Genomic DNA, 14,372 nt, shown 5'->3' on the forward strand with positions numbered 1-14,372 from the left:
CACTCAGTCCTGTTACACACACGTTGTCAGTGCTGGGAAAATCAGTACTGTTATACACACACACTCAGTACTGTTATACACACACATTCAGTGCTGGGACACTCAGTCCTGTTATACACACACAGTCAGTGCTGGGACACTCAGTCCTGTTAGACACACACAGTCAGTGCTGCGACACTCAGTCCTGTTAGACCCACACAGTCAGTGCTGGGACTCTCAGTCCTGTTAGACACACACAGTCAGTGCTGGGACACTCAGTCCTGTTATACACACACTGTCAGTGCTGGGACACTCAGTCCTGTTATACATACACAGTCAGTGCTGGGACACTCAGTCCTGTTATACACACACAGTCAGTGCTGGGACACTCAGTCCTGTTACACACACACAGTCAGTGCTGTGACACTCAGTCCTGTTATAAACACACAGTCAGTGCTGGGACACTCAGTTATGTTATACACACACTGTCAGTGCTGCGACACTCAGTCTTGTTAAACACACAGTCAGTGCTGGGACACTCAGTCCTTTTATACACACACAGTCAGTGCTGGGTCACTCAGTCCTGTTATACACACACACTCAGTCCTGTTACACACACATTGTCAGTGCTGGGAAAATCAGTCCTGTTATACACACACACTCAGTACTGTTATACACACACAGTCAGTGCTGGGACACTCAGTCCTGTTATACACACACAGTCAGTGCTGGGACACTCAGTCCTGTTATACACACACAGTCAGTGCTGGGACACTCAGTCCTGTTATACACACACAGTCAGTGCTGGGACACTCAGTCCTGTTATACACACACAGTCAGTGCTGGGACACTCAGTCCTGTTACACACACACAGTCAGTGCTGGGACACTCAGTCCTGTTATACACACACAGTCAGTGCTGGGACTCTCAGTCCTGTTATACACACACAGTCAGTGCTGGGACACTCAGTCCTGTTATACACACACAGTCAGTGCTGGGACACTCAGTCCTGTTATACACACACAGTCTGTGCTGGGACACTCAGTCCTGTTATACACACACAGTCAGTGCTGGGACACTCAGTCCGGTTATACACACACAGTCAGTGCTGGGACACTCAGTCCTGTTATACACACACAGTCAGTGCTGGGACACTCAGTCCTGTTATACACACACAGTCAGTGCTGGGACACTCAGTCCTGTTATACACACACAGTCAGTGCTGGGACACTCAGTCCTGTTATACACACACAGTCAGCGCTGGGACACTCAGTCCTGTTATACACACACAGTCAGTGCTGGGACACTCAGTCCTGTTACACACACACAGTCAGTGCTGGGACACTCAGTCCTGTTATATACACACAGTCAGTGCTGGACACTCAGTCCTGTTATACACACAGTCAGTGCTGGGACACTCAGTCCTGTTATACACACACAGTCAGTGCTGGGACACTCAGTCCTGTTATACACACACAGTCAGTGCTGGGACACTCAGTCCTGTTATACACACACTGTCATTGCTGGGACACTCAGTCCTGTTATATACACACAGTCAGTGCTGGGACACTCAGTCCTGTTATACACACACAGTCAGTGCAGAGACACTCTGTCCTGTTATACACACAGTCAGTGCTGGGACTCTCAGTCCTGTTGTACACATACATTCAGTGCTGGACACTCAGTCCTGTTATAGACACACAGTCAGTGCTGGGACACTCAGTCCTGTTATACACACACAGACAGTGCAGAGAAACTCAGTCCTGTTATACACACACAGTCAGTGCTGTGACACTCAGTCGTGTTATACACACACAGTAAATACTTGGACACTCAGTCCTGTTATACACACACAGTAAGTGCTGGAACACTCAGTCCTGTTATACACACACAGTCAGTGCTGTGACACTCAGTCCTGTTATAAACACGCAGTATATGCTGGGACAGTCAGTCCTGTTATACACACACTGTCAGTGCTGGGACACTCAGTCCTGTTATACACACCCAGTCAGTGCTGGGACACTCAGTCCTGTTATACACAGTCAGTGCTGGGTAACTCAGTCCTGTTATACACACACAGTCAGTGCTGGGACACTCAGTCCTGTTATACACACACAGTCAGTGCTGGATCACTCAGTCCTGTTATACACACACAGTCAGTGCTGGTTCACTCAGTCCTGTTATACACACACAATCAGTGCTGTACACTCAGTCTGTTATACAAACACAGTCAGTGCTGGGACACTCAGTCATGTTATACACACACATTCAGTGCTGGGACACTCAGTCCTGTTTTAAACACACAGTCAGTGCTGGGACATCAGTCCTGTTTTAAACACACAGTCACTGCTGGGACACTCAATCCTGTTAAAAACACACAGTCAGTGCTGGGACACGCAGTCCAGTTATAAACACACAGTCCCTGCTGGTACACTCAGTCCTGTTATACACACACAGTCAGTGCTGGGATTCTCAGTCCTGTTATACACACACAGTCAGGGCTGGGACACTCAGTCCTGTTTTACACACACAGTCAGTACTGGGACACTCAGTCCTGTTATACACACACAGTCAGTGCATGGGACACTCAGACCTGTTACACACACAGAGTCAGTGCTGGGACTTCAGTCCTGTTCCATACCACACAGTCAGTGCTGGGACACTCAGTCCTGTTATACACAAACTGTCATTGCTGGGACACTCAGTTCTGTTATACACACACAATCAGTGCTGGGACACTAAGTCCTGTTATACACACTCAGTCAGTTCTGGGTCACTCAGTCTTGTTATACACACACAGTCAGTGCTTGTACACTCAGTCCTGTTATACACAAACAGTCAGTGCTGGGACACTCAGTCCTTTTATACACACACAGTCAGTGCTTGGACACTCAGTCCTGTTATACACACAAAGTCAGTGCTGGAACACTCGGTCCTGTTACACACACACAGTCATTGCTGGAACACTCAGTCCTGTTGTACACACACACTCAGTCCTGTTACACACACATGGTCAGTGCTTGGAAACTCAGGACTTTTATACACACACACTCAGTACTGTTATACACACACATTCAGTGCTGGGAAACTTAGTCCTGTTATACCCACACAGGCAGGGCTGGGATATTCCGATCTGTTATACACACACAGTCAGTGCTGGGACACTCAGTCCTGTTATACACACACAGTCAGTGCTGGGACACTCAGTCCTGTTATACACACACAGTCAGTGCTGGGACACTCAGTCCTGTTATACACACACAGTCTGCGCTGGGACACTCAGTTCTATTATACACCCACGGCCCTTGCTGGGACACACTGTCCTGTTATACGCACAAAGTCAGTGCTGGGACTCTCAGTCCTGTTATAAACAAAAAATCCGTGCTGGTACTGTCAGTCCTGTTATACACAAACATTCAGTGCTGAGACGCTCAGTCCTGTTATACACACACAGTCAGTTCTGGGACACTCAGTCTTGTTATACACACAAAGTCAGTGCTTGTACACTCAGTCCTGTTATACACACACAGTAAGTGCTGGGACAATCAGTCCTGTTATACACACACAGAGAGTCCTGGGACACTCAGTCCTGTTATACACACACAGTAAGTGCTGGGACACTCAGTCCTGTTATACACACACCGTCAGTGCTGGGACAATCAGTCCAGTGACACACACACAGTCAGTGCTGGACACTCAGTCCTGTTATACACACACAGTCAGTGCTGGGACACTCAGTCCTGTTATACACACACAGTCAGTGCTGGGACACTCAGTCCTGTTATACACACACAGTCAGTGCTGGGACACTCAGTCCTGTTATACACACACAGTCAGTGCTGAGACGCTCAGTCCTGTTATACACACACAGTCAGTGCTGGGACACTCAGTCCTGTTATACACACACAGTCAGTGCTGGGACACTCAGTCCTGTTATACACACAGTCAGTGCTGGGACACTCAGTCCTGTTATATACAGACAGTCAGTGCTGGGACACTCAGTCCTGTTATACACACACAGTCAGTGCTGGGACACTCAGTCCTGTTATACACACACAGTCAGTGCTGGGACACTCAGTCCTGTTATACACACACAGTCAGTGCTGGGACACTCAGTCCTGTTATACACACACAGTCAGTGCTGGGACACTCAGTCCTGTTATACACACACAGTCAGTGCTGGGACTCTCAGTCCTGTTATACACATACATTCAGTGCTGGTACACTCAGTCCTGTTATAGACACACAGTCAGTGCTGGGACACTCAGTCCTGTTATACACACACAGTCAGTGCTGCGACACAACGTCCTGTTATACACACTCAGTCAGTTCTGGGTCACTCAGTCTTGTTATACACACACAGTCAGTGCTTGTACAAACAGTCCTGTTATACACACACAGAGCGTTCTGGGTCTCTCAGTCCTGTTATACACACACAGTCAGTGCTGGGACACTCAGTCCTGTTATACACGCATTGTCAGTGCTGGAACAATCAGTCCTGTAACACACAAACAGTCAGTGCTGGGACACTCAGTTCTTTTATACACAAACAGTCAGTGCTGGGTCACTCAGTCCTGTTATACACACACAGTCAGTGCTGGGACACTTAGTCCAGTTATACACCCACAGTCAGTGCTGGATCACTCAGTCCTGTTATACACAAACAGTCAGTGCTGGAGCACTCAGTCCTGTTATACAAACACACTCAGTCCTGTTACACTCACATTGTCAGTGCTGGGAAACTCAGTACTGTTACACACACACTCAATACTGTTATACACACACATTCAGTGCTGGGAAACTTAGTCCTGTTATACACACACAGGCAGGGCTGGGACATTCAGTCCTGTTATACACACACAGTCAGTGCTGGGACACTCAGTCCTGTTATACACACACACTCAGTCCTGTTACACACACATTGTCAGTTTTGGGAAACTCAGTACTGCTTTACACACACTAAGTACTGTTACACACACACATTCAGTGCTGGGAAATTTAGTCCTGTTATACACACTCAGGCAGGGCTGGGACAATTAGTCCTGTTATACACACACAGTCAGTTTTGGCACACTCAGTCCTGTTACACACACAGAGTCAGTGCTGGGACACTCAGTCATGTTATACACACACAGTCAGTGCTGGTACACTCAGTCCAGTGATACACACACAGTCAGTGCTGGGACACTCAGTCCTGTTATACACACACAGTCAGTGCTGGGACACTCAGTCCTGTTATACACACACAGTCAGTGCTGGGACACTCAGTCCTGTTATACACACACAGTCAGTGCTGGGACACTCAGTCCTGTTATACACACACAGTCAGTGCTGGGACACTCAGTCCTGTTATACACACACAGTCAGTGCTGGGACACTCAGTCCTGTTATACACACACAGTCAGTGCTGGACACTCAGTCCTGTTATACACACACAGTCAGTGCTGGGACACTCAGTCCTGTTATACACACACAGTCAGTGCTGGGACACTCAGTCCTGTTATACACACACAGTCAGTGCTGGGACACTCAGTCCTGTTATACACACACAGTCAGTGCTGGGACACTCAGTCCTGTTATACACACACAGTCAGTGCTGGGACACTCAGTCCTGTTATACACACACAGTCAGTGCTGGGACACTCAGTCCTGTTATACACACACAGTCAGTGCTGGACACTCAGTCCTGTTATATACACACAGTCAGTGCTGGGACACTCAGTCCTGTTATACACATACAGTCTGTGCTGGGACACTCAGTCCTGTTATAAACACCAAGTCAGTGCTGGGACACTCAGTCCTGTTATACACACAGTAATTGCTGGGACACTCAGTCCGGTTATACATACACAGTCAGTGCTGGGACACTCAGTCCTGTCACACACGCACAGTTTGTGATGCGACACTCAGTCCTGTTATAAACACCAAGTCAGTGCCTGGACACTCAGTCCTGTTATACACACAAAGTCAGTGCTGGGACACTCAGTCCTGTTATACACACACAGTCAGTGCTGGGACACTCAGTTCAGTTATAAACACACAGTCAGTGCTGGGACACTCAGTCCTGTTATACAAACACAGAGAGTGCTGGGACACTCAGTCCTGTTATACACACACAGTCAGTGCTGGGACACTCAGTCCTGTTAAACACACACAGTCAGTGCTGCGACACTCAGTCCTGTTATACACACACAGTCAGTGCTGGGACACTCAGTCCTGTTATACAAACATCCAGTCAGGGCCGGGATACTCAGTCCTGTTACACACACACAGTCAGTGCTGGGACACTCAGTCCTGTTATGCAAACACACAGTCAGTGCAGGGACTGTAAGTCCTGTTATGCACACATAGTTAGTGCTGGGACACGAAGTCCTGTTAAACACACACAGTCAGTGCTGCGACACTCAGGACTGTTACACACATAGTCTGCGCAGGAACCCTCAATCCAGTTATACTCACACAGTCAGTGCTGGACACTCAGTCCGGTTATGCATACACAATCAGTGCTGGGACACTCAGTCCTGTTATACACACACAGTCAGTGCTGGGACACTCAATCCTGTTATACACACACAGTCAGTGCTGGGACACTCAGTCCTGTTATACAAACACACAGTCAGTGCTGGGACACTCAGTCCTGTTATACAAACACACAGTCAGTGCTGGGATACTCAGTCCTGTTGCACACACACAGTCAGTGCTGGGACACTCAGTCCTGTTATACACACACTCTCAGCCCTTTTATATACACATGATCAGTGCTTGGACACTCAGTCCTGTTATACACACACAGTCAGTGCTGGAACACTCAGACCTGTTACACACACACAGTCATTGCTGGAACACTCAGTCCTGTTATACACACACACTCAGTCCTGTTTCACACACTTTGTAAGTGCTGTGAAAATCAGTACTGTTATACACACACACTCAGTACTGTTATACACACACATTCAGTGCTGGGACACTCAGTCCTGTTATACACACACAGTCAGTGCTGGGACACTCAGTCCTGTTAGACACACACAGTCAGTGCTGCGACACTCAGTCCTGTTAGACCCACACAGTCAGTGCTGGGACTCTCAGTCCTGTTAGACACACACAGTCAGTGCTGGGACACTCAGTCCTGTTATACACACACTGTCAGTGCCGGGACACTCAGTCCTGTTAGACCCACACAGTCAGTGCTGGGACACTCAGTCCTGTTATACACACACAGTCAGTGCTGGGACACTCAGTCCTGTTACACACACTTAGTCAGTGCTGTGACACTCTGTCCTGTTATAAACACACAGTCAGTGCTGGGACACTCATTGCTGTTATACACCCACAGTCAGTGCTGCGACACTCAGTCCTGTTAAACACACAGTCAGTGCTGGGACACTCAGTCCTGTTAAACACACACAGGCAGTGCTGGGTCACTCAGTCCTGTTATACACACACACTCAGTCCTGTTACACACACATTGTCAGTGCTGGGAAAATCAGTACTGTTATACACACACACTCAGTACTGTTATACACACACATTCAGTGCTGGGAAACTTAGTCCTGTTATACCCACACAGGCAGGGCTGGGATATTCCGATCTGTTATACACACACAGTCAGTGCAGGGACACTCAGTCCTGTTATACACACACAGTCAGGGCTGGGACACTCAGTCCTGTGATACAAACCACAGTCAGTGTGGGATACTCAGTCCTGTTACACACACACAGTCAGTGCTGGGACACTCAGTCCTGTTATGCAACACACAGTCAGTGCAGGGACTGTAAGTCCTGTTATGCACACGCAGTCAGTGCTGGGACACGAAGTCCTGTTAAACACACACAGTCAGTGCTGCGACACTCAGGACTGTTACACACATAGTCTGCGCAGGGACCCTCAATCCAGTTATACTCACACAGTCAGTGCTGGACACTCAGTCCGGTTATACATACACAATCAGTGCTGGGACACTCAGTCCTGTTATACACACACAGTCAGTGCTGGGACACTCAGTCTTGTTATACACACACTGTCAGTGCTGGGACACTCAGTCCTGTTATACACATACAGTCAGTGCTGGGACATTCAGTCCTGTTATACACACACGGTCAGCGCTGGGACACTCAGTCCTGTTATACACACACAGTCAGTGCTGGGTCACTCAGTCCTGTTACACACACACATTCAATGGTGGAACACTCAGTCCTGTTATATACACACAGTCATTGCTGGAACACTCAGTCCGTTTATACACACATTCTTTGCTGGGACACTCGTCCTCTTATACACACTCAGTCAGTGCTGGACACTCAGTCCTGTTATACACACACAGTCAATGCTGGGACCATTCACTCCTGTTATACACACACAGTCAGTGCTGGGACACTCGTCCTTTTATACACACACAGTCAGTGCCTGGGGCCCTCAGTCCTCTTATACACCCAGTCATTGCTGCGACTTTCAGTCGTGTTATACACATCGCCGTCAGTGCTGGGACATTCAGACGTGTTATGCACACACAGTCAGTGCTGGACAGTCAGTCCTGTTACACACACACAGTCAGTGCTGGGACTCTCAGTCCTGTGATATACACACATTCAGTGCTGGGACACTCAGTCCTGTTACACACACAGTCAGTGCTGGGACTCTCAGTCCTGTTATACACACACAGTCAGTGCTGGGACACTCAGTCCTGTTACACACACTTAGTCAGTGCTGTGACACTCTGTCCTGTTATAAACACACAGTCAGTGCTGGGACACTCAGTCCTGTTATACACCCACAGTCAGTGCTGCGACACTCAGTCCTGTTAAACACACAGTCAGTGCTGGGACACTCAGTCCTGTTAAACACACACAGGCAGTGCTTTGTCGCTCAGACCTGTTATACGCACACACTCAGTCCTGTTACACACACATTGTCAGTGCTGGGAAAATCAGTACTGTTATACACACACACTCAGTACTGTTATACACACACATTCAGTGCTGGGAAACTTAGTCCTGTTATACCCACACAGGCAGGGCTGGGATATTCCGATCTGTTATACACACACAGTCAGTGCAGGGACACTCAGTCCTGTTATACACACACAGTCAGGGCTGGGACACTCAGTCGTGTTATACACACACAGTCAGAGCTGGGACCGTCTGTCCTGTTAAACATAGACACAGTCAGTGCTGGGACAATCAGTCTTGTTATACACACAATGTCAGTGCTGGGACACTCAGTCCTGTTATACACACAGTCAGTGCTGGAACACTCAGTCCTGGTTAACCCACATAATCAGGGCTGGGACTCTCTGTCCTGCTATACGCACACAGTCAATGCTGGGTCACTCTGTCCTGTTATATACACACTGTCAGTGCTGGGACATTCAGTCCTGTTATACACACACAGTCAGTGCTGGGACACTCTGTCCTGTTATACACAAACAGTCAGTGCTGGGGCACTCAGTCCTTTTATACACACACAGTCAGTGCTGGGTCACTCAGTCCTGGTATACACACACGGTCAGTGCTGGGATACTCAGTCCTGTTACACACACACAGTCAGTGCTGGGACACTCAGTCCTGTTATACACACACACTCAGCCATTTTATATACACATGATCAGTGCTTGGACACTCAGTCCTGTTATACACACACAGTCAGTGCCTGAACACTCAGTCCTGTTACTCACACACAGTCATTGCTGGAACACTCAGTCCTGTTATACACACACACTCAGTCCTGTTACACACACATTGTCAGTGCTGGGAAACTCAGTACTGTTATACACACTCACTCAGTACTCTTATACACACACATTCAGTGCTGGGAAACTTAGTCCTGTTATACCCACACAGGCAGGGTTGGGATATTCCGATCTGTTATACACACACAGTCAGTGCTGGGACAATCTGTCCTGTTATACACACACAGTCAGTGCAGGGACACACAGTCCTGTTATACACACACAGTCAGTGCTGGGACCCTCAGTCCTGTTACATACACAATCAGTTCTTGGACACTCAGTCCTGTTATACACACACAGTCAATGCTGGGACATTTACTCCTGTTATACACACACAGTCAGTGCTGGGACACTCAGTCCTTTTATACACACACAGTCAGTGCTGGGGCCCTCAGTCCTCTTATACACCCAGTCATTGCTGCGACTTTCAGTCGTGTTATACACAGCGCAGTCAGTGCTGGGACATTCAGACGTGTTATGCACACACAGTCAGTGCTGGGACAGTCAGTCCTGTTACACACGCACAGTCAGTGCTGGGACTCTCAATCCTGTGATATACACACATTCAGTGCTGGGACACTCAGTCCTGTTACACACACAGTCAGTGCTGGGACTCTCAGTCCTGTTATACACACAAAGTCAGTGCTGGGACACTCAGTCCTGTTACACACACTTAGTCAGTGCTGTGACACTCTGTCCTGTTATAAACACACAGTCAGTGCTGGGACACTCAGTCCTGTTATACACCCACAGTCAGTGCTGCGACACTCAGTCCTGTTTAAACACACAGTCAGTGCTGGGACACTCAGTCCTGTTATACACTAACAGTCAGTGCTGGGAAACTCTGTCCTGCTATACACACACACCCTGTCCTGTTATACACACATAGTCAGTGCTGGGAATCTCTGTCCTGTGATACACACACACTCAGTCCTGTTATACACACACAGTCAGTGCTGGGACACTCAGTCCTGTTATACACACACAGTCAGTGCTGGGACACTCAGTCCTGTTATACACACACAGTCAGTGCTGGGACACTCAGTCCTGTTATACACACACAGTCAGTGCTGGGACACTCAGTCCTGTTATACACACACAGTCAGAGCTCGGACACTCAGTCCTGTTTTACACACACAGTCAGTGCTGGACACTCAGTCCTGTTATACACACACAGTCAGTGCTGGGACACTCAGTCCTGTTATACACACACAGTCAGTGCTGGGACACTCAGTCCTGTTATAAAAACACAGTCAGTGCAGGGACACTCAGTCCTGTTATACACACACAGTCCATGCTGGGACACTCAGTCCTGTTATACACACACAGTCAGTGCCTGGACACTCAGTCCTGTTATACTCACACAGTCAGTGCTGGGACACTCAGTCCTGTTACACACACAGTCAGTGCTGGGACACTCAGTCCTGTTATACACACACAGTCAGTGCTGGGTCATTCAGTCCTGGTATACACACACGGTCAGTGCTGGGATACTCAGTCCTGTTACACACACACAGTCAGTGCTGGGACACTCAGTCCTGTTATACACACACACTCAGCCATTTTATATACACATGATCAGTGCTTGGACACTCAGTCCTGTTATACACACACAGTCATTGCTGGAACACTCAGTCCTGTTATACACACACACTCAGTCCTGTTACACACACATTGTCAGTGCTGGGAAACTCAGTACTGTTATACACACTCACTCAGTACTCTTATACACACACATTCAGTGCTGGGAAACTTAGTCCTGTTATACCCACACAGGCAGGGTTGGGATATTCCGATCTGTTATACACACACAGTCAGTGCTGGGACAATCTGTCCTGTTATACACACACAGTCAGTGCAGGGACACACAGTCCTGTTATACACACACAGTCAGTGCTGGGACCCTCAGTCCTGTTACATACACAATCAGTTCTTGGACACTCAGTCCTGTTATACACACACAGTCAATGCTGGGACATTTACTCCTGTTATACACACACAGTCAGTGCTGGGACACTCAGTCCTTTTATACACACACAGTCAGTGCTGGGGCCCTCAGTCCTCTTATACACCCAGTCATTGCTGCGACTTTCAGTCGTGTTATACACAGCGCAGTCAGTGCTGGGACATTCAGACGTGTTATGCACACACAGTCAGTGCTGGAACACTCAGTCCTGTTATACACACACAGTCAATGCTGGGACACTCAGTCCGGTTAAACACACAGACATTGCTGGGACACTCAGTCCTGTAACAATCACACAGTCAGTGCTGCGTCTATCAGTCCTGTTATACACACAAAGTCAGTGCTGGGACACTCAGTCCTGTTACACACACTTAGTCAGTGCTGTGACACTCTGTCCTGTTATAAACACACAGTCAGTGCTGGGACACTCAGTCCTGTTATACACCCACAGTCAGTGCTGCGACACTCAGTCCTGTTAAACACACAGTCAGTGCTGGGACACTCAGTCCTGTTAAACACACACAGGCAGTGCTGGGTCACTCAGACCTGTTATACACACACACTCAGTCCTGTTACACACACATTGTCAGTGCTGGGAAAATCAGTACTGTTATACACACACACTCAGTACTGTTATACACACACATTCAGTGCTGGGAAACTTAGTCCTGTTATACCCACACAGGCAGGGCTGGGATATTCCGATCTGTTATACACACACAGTCAGTGCAGGGACACTCAGTCCTGTTATACACACACAGTCAGGGCTGGGACACTCAGTCCTGTGATACAAACTCACAGTCAGTGGTGGGATACTCAGTCCTGTTACACACACACAGTCAGTGCTGGGACACTCAGTCCTGTTATGCAAACACACAGTCAGTGCAGGGACTGTAAGTCCTGTTATGCACACACAGTTAGTGCTGGGACACGAAGTCCTGTTAAACACACACAGTCAGTGCTGCGACACTCAGGACTGTTACACACATAGTCTGCGCAGGGACCCTCAATCCAGTTATACTCACACAGTCAGAGCTGGACACTCAGTCCGGTTATACATACACAATCAGTGCTGGGACACTCAGTCCTGTTATACACACACAGTCAGTGCTGGGACACTCAGTCTTGTTATACACACACTGTCAGTGCTGGGACACTCAGTCCTGTTATACACATACAGTCAGTGCTGGGACATTCAGTCCTGTTATACACACACGGTCAGCGCTGGGACACTCAGTCCTGTTATACACACACAGTCAGTGCAGGGTCACTCAGTCCTGTTACACACACACATTCAATGGTGGAACACTCAGTCCTGTTATATACACACAGTCATTGCTGGAACACTCAGTCCGTTTATACACACATTCTTTGCTGGGACACTCAGTCCTCTTATACACACTCAGTCAGTGCTGGGACACTCAGTCCTGTTATACACACACAGTCAGTGCTGGGACATTCACTCCTGTTATACACACACAGTCAGTGCTGGGACACTCAGTCCTTTTATACACACACAGTCAGTGCTGGGGCCCTCAGTCCTCTTATACACCCAGTCATTGCTGCGACTTTCAGTCGTGTTATACACATCGCAGTCAGTGCTGGGACATTCAGACGTGTTATGCACACACAGTCAGTGCTGGGACAGTCAGTCCTGTTACACACACACAGTCAGTGCTGGGACTCTCAGTCCTGTGATATACACACATTCAGTGCTGGGACACTCAGTCCTGTTACACACACAGTCAGAGCTGGGACACTCAGTCCTGTTTTACACACACAGTCAGTGCCGGGACACTCAGTCGTGTTATACACACACAGTCAGAGCTGGGACCGTCTGTCCTGTTAAACATAGACACAGTCAGTGCTGGGACACTCAGTCCTGTTATACACACAGTCAGTGCTGGAACACTCAGTCCTGGTTAACCCACATAATCAGTGCTGGGACTCTCTGTCCTGCTATACGCACACAGTCAATGCTGGGTCACTCTGTCCTGTTATATACACACTGTCAGTGCTGGGACATTCAGTCCTGTTATACACAAACAGTCAGTGCTGGGGCACTCAGTCCTTTTATACACACACAGTCAGTGCTGGGTCACTCAGTCCTGGTATACACACACGGTCAGTGCTGGGATACTCAGTCCTGTTACACACACACAGTCAGTGCTGGGACACTCAGTCCTGTTATACACACACACTCAGCCATTTTATATACACATGATCAGTGCTTGGACACTCAGTCCTGTTATACACACACAGTCAGTGCCTGAACACTCAGTCCTGTTACTCACACACAGTCATTGCTGGAACACTCAGTCCTGTTATACACACACACTCAGTCCTGTTACACACACATTGTCAGTGCTGGGAAACTCAGTACTGTTATACACACTCACTCAGTACTCTTATACACACACATTCAGTGCTGGGAAACTTAGTCCTGTTATACCCACACAGGCAGGGTTGGGATATTCCGATCTGTTATACACACACAGTCATTGCTGGGACAATCTGTCCTGTTATACACACACAGTCAGTGCTGGGGCCCTCAGTCCTCTTATACACCCAGTCATTGCTGCGACTTTCAGTCGTGTTATACACAGCGCAGTCAGTGCTGGGACATTCAGACGTGTTATGCACACACAGTCAGTGCTGGGACAGTCAGTCCTGTTACACACACACAGTCAGTGCTGGGACTC

The sequence above is a fragment of the Carcharodon carcharias genome, chromosome 27 (genome assembly GCF_017639515.1).
Source record: "Carcharodon carcharias isolate sCarCar2 chromosome 27, sCarCar2.pri, whole genome shotgun sequence".
NCBI lineage: Eukaryota > Metazoa > Chordata > Chondrichthyes > Lamniformes > Lamnidae > Carcharodon > Carcharodon carcharias.